Source organism: Lucilia sericata, unplaced genomic scaffold (genome assembly GCF_015586225.1).
Source record: "Lucilia sericata isolate MDLA Ls3-8-SP2 unplaced genomic scaffold, ASM1558622v1 Contig001497F_arrow, whole genome shotgun sequence".
In the NCBI taxonomy this organism is placed as follows: domain Eukaryota; kingdom Metazoa; phylum Arthropoda; class Insecta; order Diptera; family Calliphoridae; genus Lucilia; species Lucilia sericata.
The window spans coordinates 33,047-50,163 of NW_023995425.1; the positions used below are offsets into that span (position 1 = coordinate 33,047).

The 17,117-nt window shown below is 31.4% G+C and overlaps 1 long non-coding RNA gene across 4 annotated transcripts in view; it reads left to right on the forward strand.

The window, feature by feature from the left end:
• Nucleotides 1–17,117, forward strand: part of LOC119611627 — a 90,564-nt gene that overhangs the window by 19,449 nt on the left and 53,998 nt on the right. Inside the window, exon 3 of one of the 4 annotated variants that reach the window (XR_005232087.1) lies at nt 798–952. The exons of the other annotated variants lie outside the window; for them this stretch is intronic. This is a non-coding gene — a long non-coding RNA (uncharacterized LOC119611627). Of the gene's footprint in view, nt 1–797; nt 953–17,117 lie in introns of those variants that run through there. 4 annotated transcript variants of the gene reach the window in all.

A 17,117-nucleotide genomic window follows, 5' to 3' on the forward strand; every position in this document is an offset into this window, starting at 1 on the left:
AAAAGGGGTAAATGACATTAAATTGTGTACGAATGAATAACAGCAAAAAAAAGAAAATGTCAAATTTAATTAACAAAATTAAAATACATAGAAGCTTAATTGGAAATTTTGAATAAAGTAACACTTAACATAAGTGTGAAACCAAAAAAAAAATACAATCAATCACTTACACTGCGATTCGTTCGAAATATTGAAATATAATTAATATGATTTTTATTAATTAAGATTTTAGGTTTTCTACGTCTTTTAAAGATATTCCATGTCAAACTTTGTTTACATTTTGTCAGCGGCCTTTTGTTGCTTTAAAGTTGCCATATTATTTAATAATTTTGCATTATTCTAAAGCTGAACAATTAAACTTGAAGTTAAATGTGTTGTGACTGCATTCTTAACTGTCTGTCTTGATATTTATCTTTATTTTCATTAATTATTATCTACTCTTAAATGAAAAAACAATTATTTATATACATTTTTGTTTTTGAAAACAAAAACATGTGTGTTAATAGTAACACGACGATTTTATTTTGAAACAATTATCGTGATAATCGATATAAAGTGACACATGGAATACCAAAAGAAACAACAATAATAACTTGTTAATTTCTGTAAATTGTCAATTTTACTTTTAAAAAGCATACCTACATCTGTCATGACAAGGCAAACTTTCAAAACTAGCGAAAACTGTCGATACAAGACATGACTCTATTCTATAGAGAAAACTTTTAACAAATTTTCATTAATTTATTGATTGAACAAGTTATTAAATATTAATTTACTTTTAATTTTTCTCATTTCAGGTAATTTATATTAAACTCAATTATCTGTAAGTAAATTAATCTAAGGATAAGACTTTCTCAATTCCCAACTGTCATCCACAAAGAGAGAATTTTCTATACAAAAATTATACACAACTTTCTATAGAAGAAGATTATGCTTCCCAAGAAGACAATTATCTTCCCCATGAAGATCAGTTGAACTCCAGTTCTGTTCTAGTTCAGTTCTAGTTTAATTGTAGTTTAGTTCTAATTCAGTTCTAGTTCAGTTCTAGTTCAGTTCTAGTTCTAGTTCTAGTTCAGTTCTAGTTCAGTTCTAGTTCAGTTCTAGTTCAGTACTAGTTCAGTTCTAGTTCAGTTCTAGTTCAGTTCTAGTTCAGTTCTAGTTCAGTTCTAGTTCAGTTCTAGTTCTGTTCTAGTTCTGTTCTAGTTCAGTTCTAGTTCTGTTCTAGTTCTGTTCTAGTTCTAGTTCTAGTTCTGTTCTAGTTCTGTTCTAGTTCTGTTCTAGTTCTGTTCTAGTTCTGTCTAGTTCGGTTCTAGTTCTGTTCTAGTTCTGTTCTAGTTCTGTTCTAGTTCTGTTCTAGTTCTGTTCTAGTTCTGTTCTAGTTCTGTTCTAGTTCTGTTCTAGTTCTGTTCTAGTTCTGTTCTAGTTCTGTTCTAGTTCTGTTCTAGTTCTGTTCTAGTTCTGTTCTAGTTCTGTTCTAGTTCTGTTCTAGTTCTGTTCTAGTTCTGTTCTAGTTCTGTTCTAGTTCTGTTATAGTTCTAGTTCTGTTCTAGTTCTGTTCTAGTTCCGTTCTAGTTCTGTTCTAGTTCTGTTCTAGTTCTGTTCTAGTTCTGTTCTAGTTCTGTTCTAGTTCTGTTCTAGTTCTGTTCTAGTTCTGTTCTAGTTCAGTTCTAAATCAGTTCTAGTTCAGTTCTAGTTCCGTTCTGTTCTAGTTCTGTTTCTAATTCTGTTCTAGTTCTGTTTAGTTCTGTTTTAGTTCTGTTCTAGTTCAGTTCCAGTTCAGTTCTAGTTTAGTTCTAGTTCAGTTCTAGTTTAGTTCTAGTTCAGTTGTGTTTCAGTTCCAGTTTAGTTCTAGTACAGTTCTCCATTAAAAATTCTATAATTTTGCTTTCGATTTAAAATCTTTGTGCTGTCATCATTTTTTTTAACCATGATGTATTTCTGGTGGTCAATGTCCTAAGGTCATTGCTATTATGCACCAGCAGTCTAATGAAAATAATTAATACTTTACGACGCCAGCAACTTGCTGTCTGCTGATTTTGTTAAATTTTTTGATGGAGAACTTTTATACAATGTGTCGCCTATAAATTATAAATGAAATTAACATGTTTTTTCAAATTGCAAGTGGATTTAAACATCTCTAAATCCTTATATTTCTTTTAAGATTTAAGAAAGCTTCAAGACAATTCCTTTTATGCGCCATTTATTTGTACAAAATTTTAAGTCATTTTAGCTATTTGCATTTTTATATTTTGTTGGAAAACAAAGAAATTTTTTAATATTTTTTTCATTTTAGTTGGTTTTTTTCTTATAAAAATGACAAATTTGTCTTATTGTTTTGTCAATTATAGAAGATTTTTCTTATTTTACTTAGTTTTATAAATTTAAACAATTGTTTTCTTTCTTTTTTTTCTTGTTATTTCATTTTACTTAGCCTGAAGGCTTTACTGCAACAAACTAATTTTAGTTTTATAAAAATTTCCCAAACAAACACAAAATTTATTACTTTTTGCTTGTCTTGTTGATAAATTTTACTGCGAAATGTTTATGACAGAGTACAACAGTGACAGATTAGTAATTAAAGTCTAACTGTCTCCTCTCACTTACTTTTTTCTCTTTCATCTGCATTTTTCTTGCAAATGTAAACAAAACATAATAAACATTACAGGTGCTGCCAGATTGTGTGTGCCAGTTAGATACTTGAAGGAATGTTTTTTTCCCTTTGAATGCAATGTTAAGTGCAAAAATTTTATAAAAATAAATATTACTCTTGTAACAAAGGAACTTTTTTTTTCTTTTTAAGGTCACTGAACTTTTTTTGTGTGTGTGTTATATCTGCAACAATAAATGTTTTTGCTTTACTTTTTTATTTAGGGTTTGCCTTAAAAAAACGCATACTTTTGTAAGTGTTGTAAACTCGTGCTGCTTTCTGCCCGGGCTATTGTTGTTAACATGTGTTTGTTGTTATTATTTTAGCAGTACTTATTATTTACCCACCACCTGTGTTGCTGTCGACATCGTTATTGTCTGTCTCTGTTTTCTTGCAATATTTTGGGGTATTTTGTCTGTTTTTGCTAAAAAATTGTTGTACAAACTGTTTTTTTTTTATTGCCACAAACAACTTTCACTTGTCTTTTATATTTGTTACCAAAAAAGGGTTTTGGAGTTTGTTGGCAAAATAATTTTCTCACTTGTAGTAGTAATTTAGATTAAAATTTTGTAGCGATGGTGCGAAAAATGGTAAATTTTGTGAACATGACTAGACTTAGGTGAATGAACTAAAATTTTTTTAAAGAAAATACTTTTTTTCAAGACGAAACTAAATTCTAAAAGTTGACGAAACTTGTCTTTCCTAGAAAAATTTTCTAACCAAAATCTATCTTCCCCTAGAAGACAGTTTTGCAATAGATAAGTTGTTAATCATTGAAAAAACTTAGTTTGATCATGGCAACTTCTGGACTAGCGACAACTCCGTTTTAATTCCCTATTTTGCTTCAAAATTTCATATAGTAATCCTTTCGAACTGCTTAAGCTTTAAGTTTACACTGTCCTTAGGTCTTAGATCATGTGTAATAAGTAGATTAGCTGGTATTATATTTTTAAACCAACACCTTCGGATCTTCAAAACAACTAAAACCCATTCACCCTTAAATAATATTAAACCCTAATATTTTTCTTCTTTATTTCCTACTTTGTTCCTTACATTCTTCTCTATTTTTACAACTATTTTGAAAGAGTTATGGCAAATTCTTCCATGTATATGTACTACCCTTATAATTGACAATGTCAATACCCAACTAAGGCTTCCTGGTTTTTTATAGTTGCTGTTGTTGCTCCCTTTATGTGGTAAATAATGTACTATACTACTTTCCATTAGTAGTTTAATATGTATGAGAGTCAAGTACTTATTAGGAAATGTAAATATTACACTCAGAGAGAGATTTGATTTAGAAAATTCTTGGAAAGATTCACCGAACTAGAACAGAACAAGTACAAAACTAAAACAAAACTAAAACAGAACTAGAACAGAACTAGAACAGAACTAGACAGAACTAGAACAGAACTAGAACAGAACTAGAACAGAACTAGAACAGAACTAGAACAGAACAGAACTAGAACAGAACTAGAACAGAACTAGAACAGAACTAGAACAGAACTAGAACAGAACTAGAACAGAACTAGAACAGAACTAAAACAGAACTAGAACAGAACTAGAACAGAACTAGAACAGAACTAGAACAGAACTAGAACAGAACTAGAACAGAACTAGAACAGAACTAGAACAGAACTAGAACAGAACAGAACAGAACTAGAACAGAACTAGAACAGAACTAGAACAGAACTAGAACAGAACTAGAACAGAACTAGAACAGAACTAGAACAGAACTAGAACAGAACTAGAACAGAACTAAACAGAACTAGAACAGAACTAGAACAGAACTAGAACAGAACTAAAACAGAACTAGAACAGAACTAAAACAGAACTAGAACAGAACTAGAAACAGAACTAAACATGAACTAAAACAGAACTAGAACAGAACTAGAACAGAACTAGAACAGAACTAGAACAGAACTAGAACAGAACTAGAACAGAACTAGAACAGAACTAGAACAGAACTAGAACAGAACTAGAACAGAACTAGAACAGAACTAGAACAGAACTAGAACAGAACTAGAACAGAACTAGAACAGAACTAGAACAGAACTAGAACAGAACTAGAACAGAACTAGAACAGAACTAGAACAGAACTAGAACAGAACTAGAACAGAACTAGAACAGAACTAGAACAGAACTAGAACAGAACTAGAACAGAACTAGAACAGAACTAGAACAGAACTAGAACAGAACTAGAACAGAACTAGAAAAGAACTAGAACAGAACTAGAACAGAACTAGAACAGAACTAGAACAGAACTAGAACAAAACTAGAACAGAACTAGAACAGAACTAGAACAGAACTAGAACTAGAACAGAACTAGAACTAGAACAGAACTAGAACAGAACTAGAACAGAACTAGAACAGAACTAGAACAGAACTAGAACAGAACTAGAACAGAACTAGAACAGAACTAGAACAGAACTAGAACAGAACTAGAACAGAACTAGAACAGAACTAGAACAGAACTAGAACAGAACTAGAACAGAACTAGAACAGAACTAGAACAGAACTAGAACAGAACTAGAACAGAACTAGAACAGAACTAGACAGAACTAGAACAGAACTAGAACAGAACTAGAACAGAACTAGAACAGAACTAGAACAGAACTAGAACAGAACTAGAACAGAACTAGAAACTAGAACAGAACTAGAACAGAACTAGAACAGACTAGAAAAGAACTAGAACAGAGCTAGAACAGAACTAGAACAGAGCTAAAACAGAACTAGAGAAGAACTTGAAGAGAATTAACACTTTTTAAATTGGAACCAGTGTGTTTTTGCCGGCAACATTGTAACACGCGCTTGCAATTCTATTATGAAAATGAAAAACAGAATCACAAACCGAAAACAAAAGGAATAAACAACAAAAAACCCAAAGAACCAAACTAAATAGAATGGGTGAATGAATAAATGGCTGCAACAAGAAAAACAATAATTGTTGTAGAATTTCAGTGGAAAAAAAAGTTTCACAATCTGGCTGTCTGTCTGCTTACAACACGTACTGTCTGTGTAATTCAAAATGTTGTGTTTTGTGTCTTTCCTGGTACACAGACGCTCGTCGAGAATGAAAGAATACTTACTACAACAGCAAAACGCAAAAACATAGAAAAATTTAATAAAGATGGCAGACTTGCAAGTGCATAAAAAGAGTTTACCAGGCTAACAGTGGATGCAATGTTTTCACTACACACTTTATGCAGTACTGGGTGATGTCAGTTCTCATTCTACTTATCTGGTTTACATGAATGCATTGTAATATCACATTCCCTTTGTTTAGAAGTTGGTTTCATGTTGGCTCTACTTTTTTTTCCTAAATTTTACTTTCTGTTTATATTCATTATATATTTATGTGAATGTACAGTATGTTTTACTTGGAAAACTGATGCTAATCATGTACCAAAAAGAAGAAACAATTAAATATTTACTCTTTACTACAGTGGTACAAAAAGTATTCTAATACAGTGGACGTCCAATAGTACGTATACTCTTTATTACGAATATCCAATAATACGAATGGCAAAATTGTTGCATTGTCTACTCTATAGTACGAATAAAGTCACAATTTTTCTGTTCGATAGTACGAATAACGCATTTTTTATGGGAATTTTGGTTTTATTTACGTATGAATGAAGTTTTTAATTTTTTATTTCGGTATCATTCACCTTAAGCTCAGTAATTTTGAAGTTTTTTTGTATTTATTACAAGTGTTTTGTATTTTTAAAAATCCTATACACACAAATATTTACAAATCAACAATTATTTAGTATTATTAATTTATTTTATTGGAATTTTGATGACCCAAGAGAAGAAATTAAATTGGATGATAACGACAATGAGGAAAGTATTTTATTAATTCCCGACAATAACTCTGCTGAGAACAATATAAGCCTCAAAAGCGCTGTTATTGAAAAAGCCGTAAGAATCATTTTACAATGTAATAAACATCGATGTTAAATGATGGATTTTTTAATAAGTAAAATGATATTTATATACATATGTATGTATGAACTGTTAATTTTGAAAGTAGTGTGACTCCACATTCCAAACAATGGGTTTAAGGATAACTATTCTAATTTTTAAGAGAAAATTATAAATTAGAGAATTGTGGTATATTCCATTCAAGTTTCTAATAAAAGTTTTATGTAATCTGAACATTTTAATACATTTTAGAACACATATGTAAATTGCAAATTGTCTTTGGCACACATCTTTTTAAAAACATTAAAATTTAAAACCTTCTACATATATCTCATTTCAACCATTGGACTCACGATACTTTCAAAATTAACAATTCATATACGTAAATATGTCCCTTTTATGCCTGTTTATGTACAAGAAATTTATTTAAAATAATACACATTTATTATATTTTGTTCCGTTATGTAATTTTTCATGAAAAATAAAACAAAAATAAATAAAATCCAATATTTTATGTGTATTATTTGAATTTAAACATACAAAATGTGTTGTTCAATAATACGAATTTTTCGGTATTACGAAAGGGCCTGACACTATATAATTCGTACTAGTGGACGTCCACTGTATACTATAGAAAAGACTATAGACTAGATTTTAGACTATAGACTAGACTATAGACTAGACTATAGACTAGACTATAGACTAGACTATAGACTAGACTAGACTAGACTATAGACTAGACTAGACTATAGACTAGACTATAGACTAGACTATAGACTAGACTATAGACTAGACTATAGACTAGACTATAGGCTAGACTATAGACTAGACTATAGACTAGACTATAGACTAGACTATAGACTAGACTATAGACTAGACTATAGACTAGACTATAGACTAGACTATAGACTAGACTATAGACTAGACTATAGACTAGACTATAGACTAGACTATAGACTAGACTATTGACTAGACTATAGACTAGTCTATAGACTAGACTATAGACTAGTCTATAGACTAGACTATAGACTAGACTATAGACTAGACTATAGACTAGACTATAGACTAGACTATAAACTAGACTATAGACTAGACTATAGACTAGACTATAGACTAGACTATAGACTAGACTATAGACTAGACTATAGACTAGACTATAGACTAGACTATAGACTAGACTATAGACTAGACTATAGACTAGACTATAGACTAGACTATAGACTAGACTATAGACTAGACTATGACGTAGACTATAGACTAGACTAGACTAGACTATAGACTAGACTATAGACTAGACTATAGACTAGACTATAGACTAGACTATAGACTAGACTATAGACTAGACTATAGACTAGACTATAGACTAGAGACTATAAGGATAACTAGACTATAGACTAGACATAGGACTAGACTATAGACTAGACTATGGACCTAGACTATAGACTAGACTATAGGACCTAGACTAGAGACTAGACTATGGACTAGACTATAGCCTAGACTAGATAGGATCTAGACTAGTATGACTAGACTATAGACTAGACTATAGACTAGACTATAGACTAGACTATAGACTAGACTATAGACTAGACTATAGACTAGACTATAGACTAGACTATAGACTAGACTATAACTAGACTATAGGACTTAGACTATAGACCTAGGACTATAGACTAGACTATAGACTAGACATGAATAGACTCAGAACTAGACTAAGACTAGGACTATAGACTAGACATAGACTGAGACTATAGACTAGACTATAGACTAGACTATAGACTAGACTATAGACTAGACTATAGACTAGACTATAGAGCTAGACTATAGACTAGACTATAGAATAGACTAGACTATAGACTAGACTATGGACTAGACTATAGACTAGACTATAGACTAGACTATAGACTAGACTATGGACTAGACTATAGACTAGACTATAGACTAGACTATAGACTAGACTATAGACTAGACTATAGACTAGACTATAGACTAGACTATAGACTAGACTATAGACTAGACTATAGACTAGACTATAGACTAGACTATAGACTAGACTATAGACTAGACTATAGACTAGACTATAGACTAGACTATAGACTAGACTATAGACTAGACTATAGACTAGACTATAGACTAGACTATAGACTAGACTATAGACTAGACTATAGACTAGACTATAGACTAGACTATAGACTAGACTATAGACTAGACTATAGACTAGACTATAGACTAGACTATAGACTTGACTATAGACTAGACTATAGACTAGACTATAGACTAGACTATAGACTAGACTATAGACTAGACTATAGACTAGACTATAGACTAGACTATAGACTAGACTATAGACTAGACTATAGACTAGACTATAGACTAGACTAGACTAGACTATAGACTAGACTATAGACTAGACTATAGACTAGACTATAGACTAGACTATAGACTAGACTATAGACTAGACTATAGACTAGACTATAGACTAGACTATAGACTAGACTATAGACTAGACTATAGACTAGACTATAGACTAGACTATAGACTAGACTATAGACTAGACTATAGACTAGACTATAGACTAGACTATAGACTAGACTATAGACTAGACTATAGACTAGACTATAGACTAGACTATAGAGTAGACTATAGACTAGACTATAGACTAGACTATAGACTAGACTATAGACTAGACTATAGACTAGACTATAGACTAGACTATAGACTAGACTATAGACTAGACTATAGACTAGACTATAGACTAGACTATAGACTAGACTATAGACTAGACTATAGACTAGACTATAGACTAGACTAGACTAGACTAGACTATAGACTAGACTATAGACTAGACTATAGACTAGACTATAGACTAGACTATAGACTAGACTATAGACTAGACTATAGACTAGACTATAGACTAGACTATAGACTAGACTATAGACTAGACTATAGACTAGACTATAGACTAGACTATTGACTAGACTAGACTAGACTATAGACTAGACTATAGACTAGACTATAGACTAGACTATAGACTAGACTATAGACTAGACTATAGACTAGACTATAGACTAGACTATAGACTAGACTATAGACTAGACTATAGACTAGACTATAGACTAGACTATAGACTAGACTATAGACTAGACTATAGACTAGACTATAGACTAGACTATAGACTAGACTATACTAGACTATAGACTAGACTATAGACTAGACTATAGACTAGACTATAGACTAGACTATAGACTAGACTATAGACTAGACTAGACTATAGACTAGACTATAGACTAGACTATAGACTAGACTATAGACTAGACTATAGACTAGACTAGCTAGACTATAGACTAGACTATAGACTAGACTATAGACTAGACTATAGACTAGACTATAGACTAGACTATAGACTAGACTATAGACTAGACTATAGACTAGACTATAGACTAGACTATAGACTAGACTATAGACTAGACTATAGACTAGACTATTGACTAGACTATAGACTAGTCTATAGACTAGACTATAGACTAGTCTATAGACTAGACTATAGACTAGACTATAGACTAGACTATAGACTAGACTATAGACTAGACTATAAACTAGACTATAGACTAGACTATAGACTAGACTATAGACTAGACTATAGACTAGACTATAGACTAGACTATAGACTAGACTATAGACTAGACTATAGACTAGACTATAGACTAGACTATAGACTAGACTATAGACTAGACTATAGACTAGACTATAGACTAGACTATAGACTAGACTATAGACTAGACTATAGACTAGACTATAGACTAGACTATTGACTAGACTATAGACTAGACTATAGACTAGACTATAGACTAGACTATAGACTAGACTATAGACTAGACTAGACTAGACTATAGACTAGACTATAGACTAGACTATAGACTAGACTATAGACTAGACTATAGACTAGACTATAGACTAGACTATAGACTAGACTATAGACTAGACTATAGACTAGACTATAGACTAGACTATAGACTAGACTATAGACTAGACTATAGACTAGACTATAGACTAGACTATAGACTAGACTATAGACTAGACTATAGACTAGACTATAGACTAGACTGACTATAGACTAGACTATAGACTAGACTATAGACTAGACTATAGACTAGACTATAGACTAGACTATAGACTAGACTATAGACTAGACTATAGACTAGACTATAGACTAGACTATAGACTAGACTATAGACTAGACTATAGACTAGACTATAGACTAGACTATGACTAGACTATAGACTAGACTATAGACTAGACTATAGACTAGACTATGGACTAGACTATAGACTAGACTATAGACTAGACTATAGACTAGACTATAGACTAGACTATAGACTAGACTATAGACTAGACTATAGACTAGACTATAGACTAGACTATAGACTAGACTATAGACTAGACTATAGACTAGACTATAGACTAGACTATAGACTAGACTATAGACTAGACTATAGACTAGACTATAGACTAGACTATAGACTAGACTATAGACTAGACTATAGACTAGACTATAGACTAGACTATAGACTAGACTATAGACTAGACTATAGACTAGACTATAGACTAGACTATAGACTAGACTATAGACTTGACTATAGACTAGACTATAGACTAGACTATAGACTAGACTATAGACTAGACTATAGACTAGACTATAGACTAGACTATAGACTAGACTATAGACTAGACTATAGACTAGACTATAGACTAGACTATAGACTAGACTATAGACTAGACTATAGACTAGACTATAGACTAGACTATAGACTAGACTATAGACTAGACTATAGACTAGACTATAGACTAGACTATAGACTAGACTATAGACTAGACTATAGACTAGACTATAGACTAGACTATAGACTAGACTATAGACTAGACTATAGACTAGACTATAGACTAGACTATAGACTAGACTATAGACTAGACTATAGACTAGACTATAGACTAGACTATAGACTAGACTATAGAGTAGACTATAGACTAGACTATAGACTAGACTATAGACTAGACTATAGACTAGACTATAGACTAGACTATAGACTAGACTATAGACTAGACTATAGACTAGACTATAGACTAGACTATAGACTAGACTATAGACTAGACTATAGACTAGACTATAGACTAGACTATAGACTAGACTATAGACTAGACTATAGACTAGACTATAGACTAGACTATAGACTAGACTATAGACTAGACTATAGACTAGACTATAGACTAGACTATAGACTAGACTATAGACTAGACTATAGACTAGACTATAGGCTAGACTATAGACTAGACTATATACTAGACTATAGACTAGACTATATAGTAGACTATAGAGTAGACTATATAGTAGACTATACTATACTAGACTATAGACTAGACCATAGACTAGACTATAGACTAGGCTATACACTACCCTATACACTAGACTATACACTGGACTATACACTAGACTATACACTACACCGTAGACTAAACTATAGACTAAACTATAGACTACACTATACACTAGTTTATAGACTTGTCTATAGGCTAAGCTGTTCTTTTTTAACCGAACTCTAGAACTACTTAAAAATATCTTAAATCTCCAAATTAATTTCAAGTTAAAACAGCAACTTTCCCCAAATCTTAAAGTCAAAATTCACTCACCAATTTACCTGAGTGCTGCTGTTGCTGCTTAACAGATGTCAAATGGTGAGAGAGACAATAAATTGAATTCAAATTTTTATTAACAAAACACATCTGGCATGATGGTGTTTTAACTAAAAATAACTTTTTTTTTTAAATAACTGCACGTTGTATTTGACAATGAGGATGATATTTTCTTTTTGGAAACAACCATCCAGGGAAGAGAACATGTTAAATAACACAGAAATAATATGTTTACGCCACCAGATGTAGACAAGAGCAATAAACAGTAAAGGTGGTTGTTTTGAATAAGTGTGTGTGTGTGTGTGTTTGTGCGGTGGGGATGACATTTTTGGGCGACAATCTAATAATGGACGCAACACAATGTAATAGAAAAACTAAATTAAGACCAAAAACAAAAAATCAATATATGTATACAAGTGATCTATAAATACTTTTACTCTTAGAGATGTTTGAGTATGATGATGATGATGTAAAAATTTATTTTTAATATGAATTTTACAACAAATCTATTTGTGTTTTGTTTTAGAAAATTTACAAAAATTGAGTTGAATAATTTCATTAATGGCCCCAGCAAGCAACAAACACAAGTTAAAACAGTTGTTGTGTTGTAGATTTAAAAAGTTTTATAATTTTTAAAGAAGGATAAACTAAAAATAAATTCTGACAATTGTTACAAAGTGTCAAAATAAGAAAGATACGAAGAAAGCAAGAATGACCATTTAACAGCCTATGGACTAGACTATAGACTAGACTATAGACTAGACTATAGACTAGACTATAGACTAGACTAGACTATAGACTAGACTAGACTATAGACTAGACTATAGACTAGACTATAGACTAGACTAGACTAGACTATAGACTAGACTATAGACTAGACTATAGACTAGACTAGACTATAGACTAGACTATAGACTAGACTAGACTATAGACTAGACTATAGACGACTATGACTAGACTATAGACTAGACTATAGACTAGACTATAGACTAGACTATAGACTAGACTATAGACTAGACTATAGACTAGACTAGACTATAGACTAGACTATAGACTAGACTATAGACTAGACTATAGACTAGACTATAGACTAGACTATAGACTAGACTATAGACTAGACTATAGACTAGACTATAGACTAGACTATAGACTAGACTATAGACTAGACTATAGACTAGACTATAGACTAGACTATAGACTAGACTATAGACTAGACTATAGACTAGACTATAGACTAGACTATAGACTAGACTATAGACTAGACTATAGACTAGACTATAGACTAGACTATAGACTAGACTATAGACTAGACTATAGACTAGACTATAGACTAGACTATAGACTAGACTATATACTAGACTATAGACTAGACTATAGACTAGACTATAGACTAGACTATAGACTAGACTATAGACTAGACTATAGACTAGACTATAGACTAGACTATAGACTAGACTATAGACTAGACTATAGACTAGACTATAGACTAGACTATAGACTAGACTATAGACTAGACTATAGACTAGACTATAGACTAGACTATAGACTAGACTATAGACTAGACTATAGACTAGACTATAGACTAGACTATAGACTAGACTATAGACTAGACTATAGACTAGACTATAGACTAGACTATAGACTAGACTATAGACTAGACTATAGACTAGACTATAGACTAGACTATAGACTAGACTATAGACTAGACTATAGACTAGACTATAGACTAGACTATAGACTAGACTATAGACTAGACTATAGACTAGACTATAGACTAGACTATAGACTAGACTATAGACTAGACTATAGACTAGACTATAGACTAGACTATAGACTAGACTATAGACTAGACTATAGACTAGACTATAGACTAGACTATAGACTAGACTATAGACTAGACTATAGACTAGACTATAGACTAGACTATAGACTAGACTATAGACTAGACTATAGACTAGACTATAGACTAGACTATAGACTAGACTATAGACTAGACTATAGACTAGACTATAGACTAGACTATAGACTAGACTATAGACTAGACTATAGACTAGACTATAGACTAGACTATAGACTAGACTATAGACTAGACTATAGACCAGGCTATAGACTAGACTATAGACCAGGCTATAGACTAGACTATAGACCAGGCTATAGACTAGACTATAGACTAGACTATAGACCAGGCTATAGACTAGACTATAGACTAGACTATAGACTAGACTATAGACCAGACTGTAGACTAGACTATAGACTAGACTATAGACTAGACTATAGACCAGACTGTAGACTAGACTATAGACTAGACTATAGACTGGACTATAGACTAGACTATAGACTAGACTATAGACTAGACTATTGACTAGACTATAGACTAGACTATAGACTAGACTATAGACTAGACTATAGACTAGACTATAGACTAGACTATAGACTAGACTATAGACTAGACTATAGACTAGACTGTAGACTAGACTATAGACTAGACTGTAGACTGGACTGTAGACTGGACTATAGACTAGACTATAGACTAGACTATAGACTAGACTGTAGACTAGATTATAGACTAGACTATAGACTAGACTGTAGACTAGATTATAGACTAGACTATAGACTAGACTATAGACTAGACTATAGACTAGACTATAGACTAGACTATAGACTAGACTATAGACTAGACTATAGACTAGACTATAGACTAGACTAACCTATAGACTAGACTATAGACTCGACTATAGACTAGACTATAGACAGACTATTAAGACAGACTACTAGACTAGACTTATATATACATAAATATTCTTCTTTTTCTTCAAGTTCTGTTAAAAAATGTCTGAAATATATTTCCTCCTTTCTTTTTCTCAAAATGTCATCTTTTAGTTTTGGGTTGTATTCTTATTTCCCTTTTTTACTACTTCAAAATAAATATTATTTTTAACATATTGCTTGTACATATTTTAAGTACTTGATGTTTATTTTTGTATTAAATTTTTTAATGTAACATAAATTGAAAAAAAAAAGAATGTATATTTCACTCACTTACACATGTGTTTTTTTAATATACATACTTAGTATATCAAATTTTATGTACTTATAGCACATATTACAAACATACATTTTGCCATAATACACACATTTCCGCTTGACATAAATTTTAATAAAAAAAAATCAACAACAACCAACGAAAGTGTAGAAACAGAAAACCCACAAAAATTTGTCAAAAAAAAAAGCAGATCATAAAATTTTTATAGGCTGCCTTGTCTAAGTAACAGACAGTTTAAAAAGGGAAAAATTAATTAATTTGTTACAATATAAAAAAAGATGATATTTAATAAGATTATTTGCAATATATAAGGGAGACAGGCGCTAATCTGAATAAATTATTTCAACAAAATTTAATAAGTGTTGCAAATCTTGAGAAATTTTCAGGAAAATTTTATTATTGAAGTAAAATCTACAAAAAAAAAATCCTAGTAAACCAGAAGCCATCCTTACAACAGCTTCAAAGCATTAATATGGCACGCTACGTAGTTTAACTACTGTTTTGTTTACACTTAAGCAAATTAAAGGATTTGACAGCAACAGTAATTAGCAGAAATTTGTTTCAGATTTTTTTTCAAAATTTCTCTCAATATTACTTTAAAATTTTTAATTTCTCTTCGTCATCTAATTAATTACATTCCTCATTTCCACTTTTACAATCGATCAAACTACTACAACTACTGTTGTCAGTATAATTAAAATGTTTTTTATACTAATCACATTGTTTATGAGAATAATAATAAAAATATTATAATGTTGTAACTTATTATTTACAAACTCGTGACCGTAAATATTTCTGCTATTATTAACTGCAATTAACATTATATAAATGACAACATCATTATTATCTTTATAATCATTCTAACTTAGAAAAATACAAAAGATAAATTAAACTAAGTTTATCTAACGGTGAGAAAATACTTAATAAAGTTTTCTGCACCCCCCAACCCTTAAACACTTACGCAAAAGCAAATGAAAAGATTGCTAAACGTAACGCTAAATTTTTGTGTGCAAAATACGTAAAACTAGTCTATAGTCTAGTCTATAATCTAGTTTATAATATAATTTAGTTTATAGTCTAGTCTATAATCTCGTCTATAATCTCGTGTATAACCTAGTCTATAGTCTAGTCCATAGTCTAGTCCATAATCTAGTCCATAGTCTAGTCCATAATCTAGTCCATAATCTAGTCCATAATCTAGTCCATAGTCTAGTCTATAATCTAGTCTATAGTCTAGTCTATAGTCTAGTCTATAGTCTAGTCTATAGTCTAGTCTATAGTCTAGTCTATAGTCTAGTCTATAGTCTAGTCTATAGTCTAGTCTATAGTCTAGTCTATAGTCTAGTCTATAGTCTAGTCTATAGTCTAGTCTATAGTCTAGTCTATAGTCTAGTCTATAGTCTAGTCTATAGTCTAGTCTATAGTCTAGTCTATAGTCTAGTCTATAGTCTAGTCTATAGTCTAGTCTATAGTCTAGTCTATAGTCTAGTCTATAGTCTAGTCTATAGTCTAGTCTATAGTCTAGTCTATAGTCTAGTCTATAGTCTAGTCTATAGTCTAGTCTATAGTCTAGTCTATAGTCTAGTCTATAGTCTAGTCTATAGTCTAGTCTAGTATAGTCTAGTCTATAGTCTATAGGTCTATCTATAGTCTAGTCTATAGTCAGTCTATAAGTCTAGTCTATAGTATAGTCTATAGTCTAGTCTATAGTCTAGTTATAGTCTAGTCTATAGTCTAGTCTATAGTCTAGTCATAGTCTAGTCTATAGTCTAGTCTATAGTCTAGTCTATAGTCTAGTCTATAGTCTAGTCTATA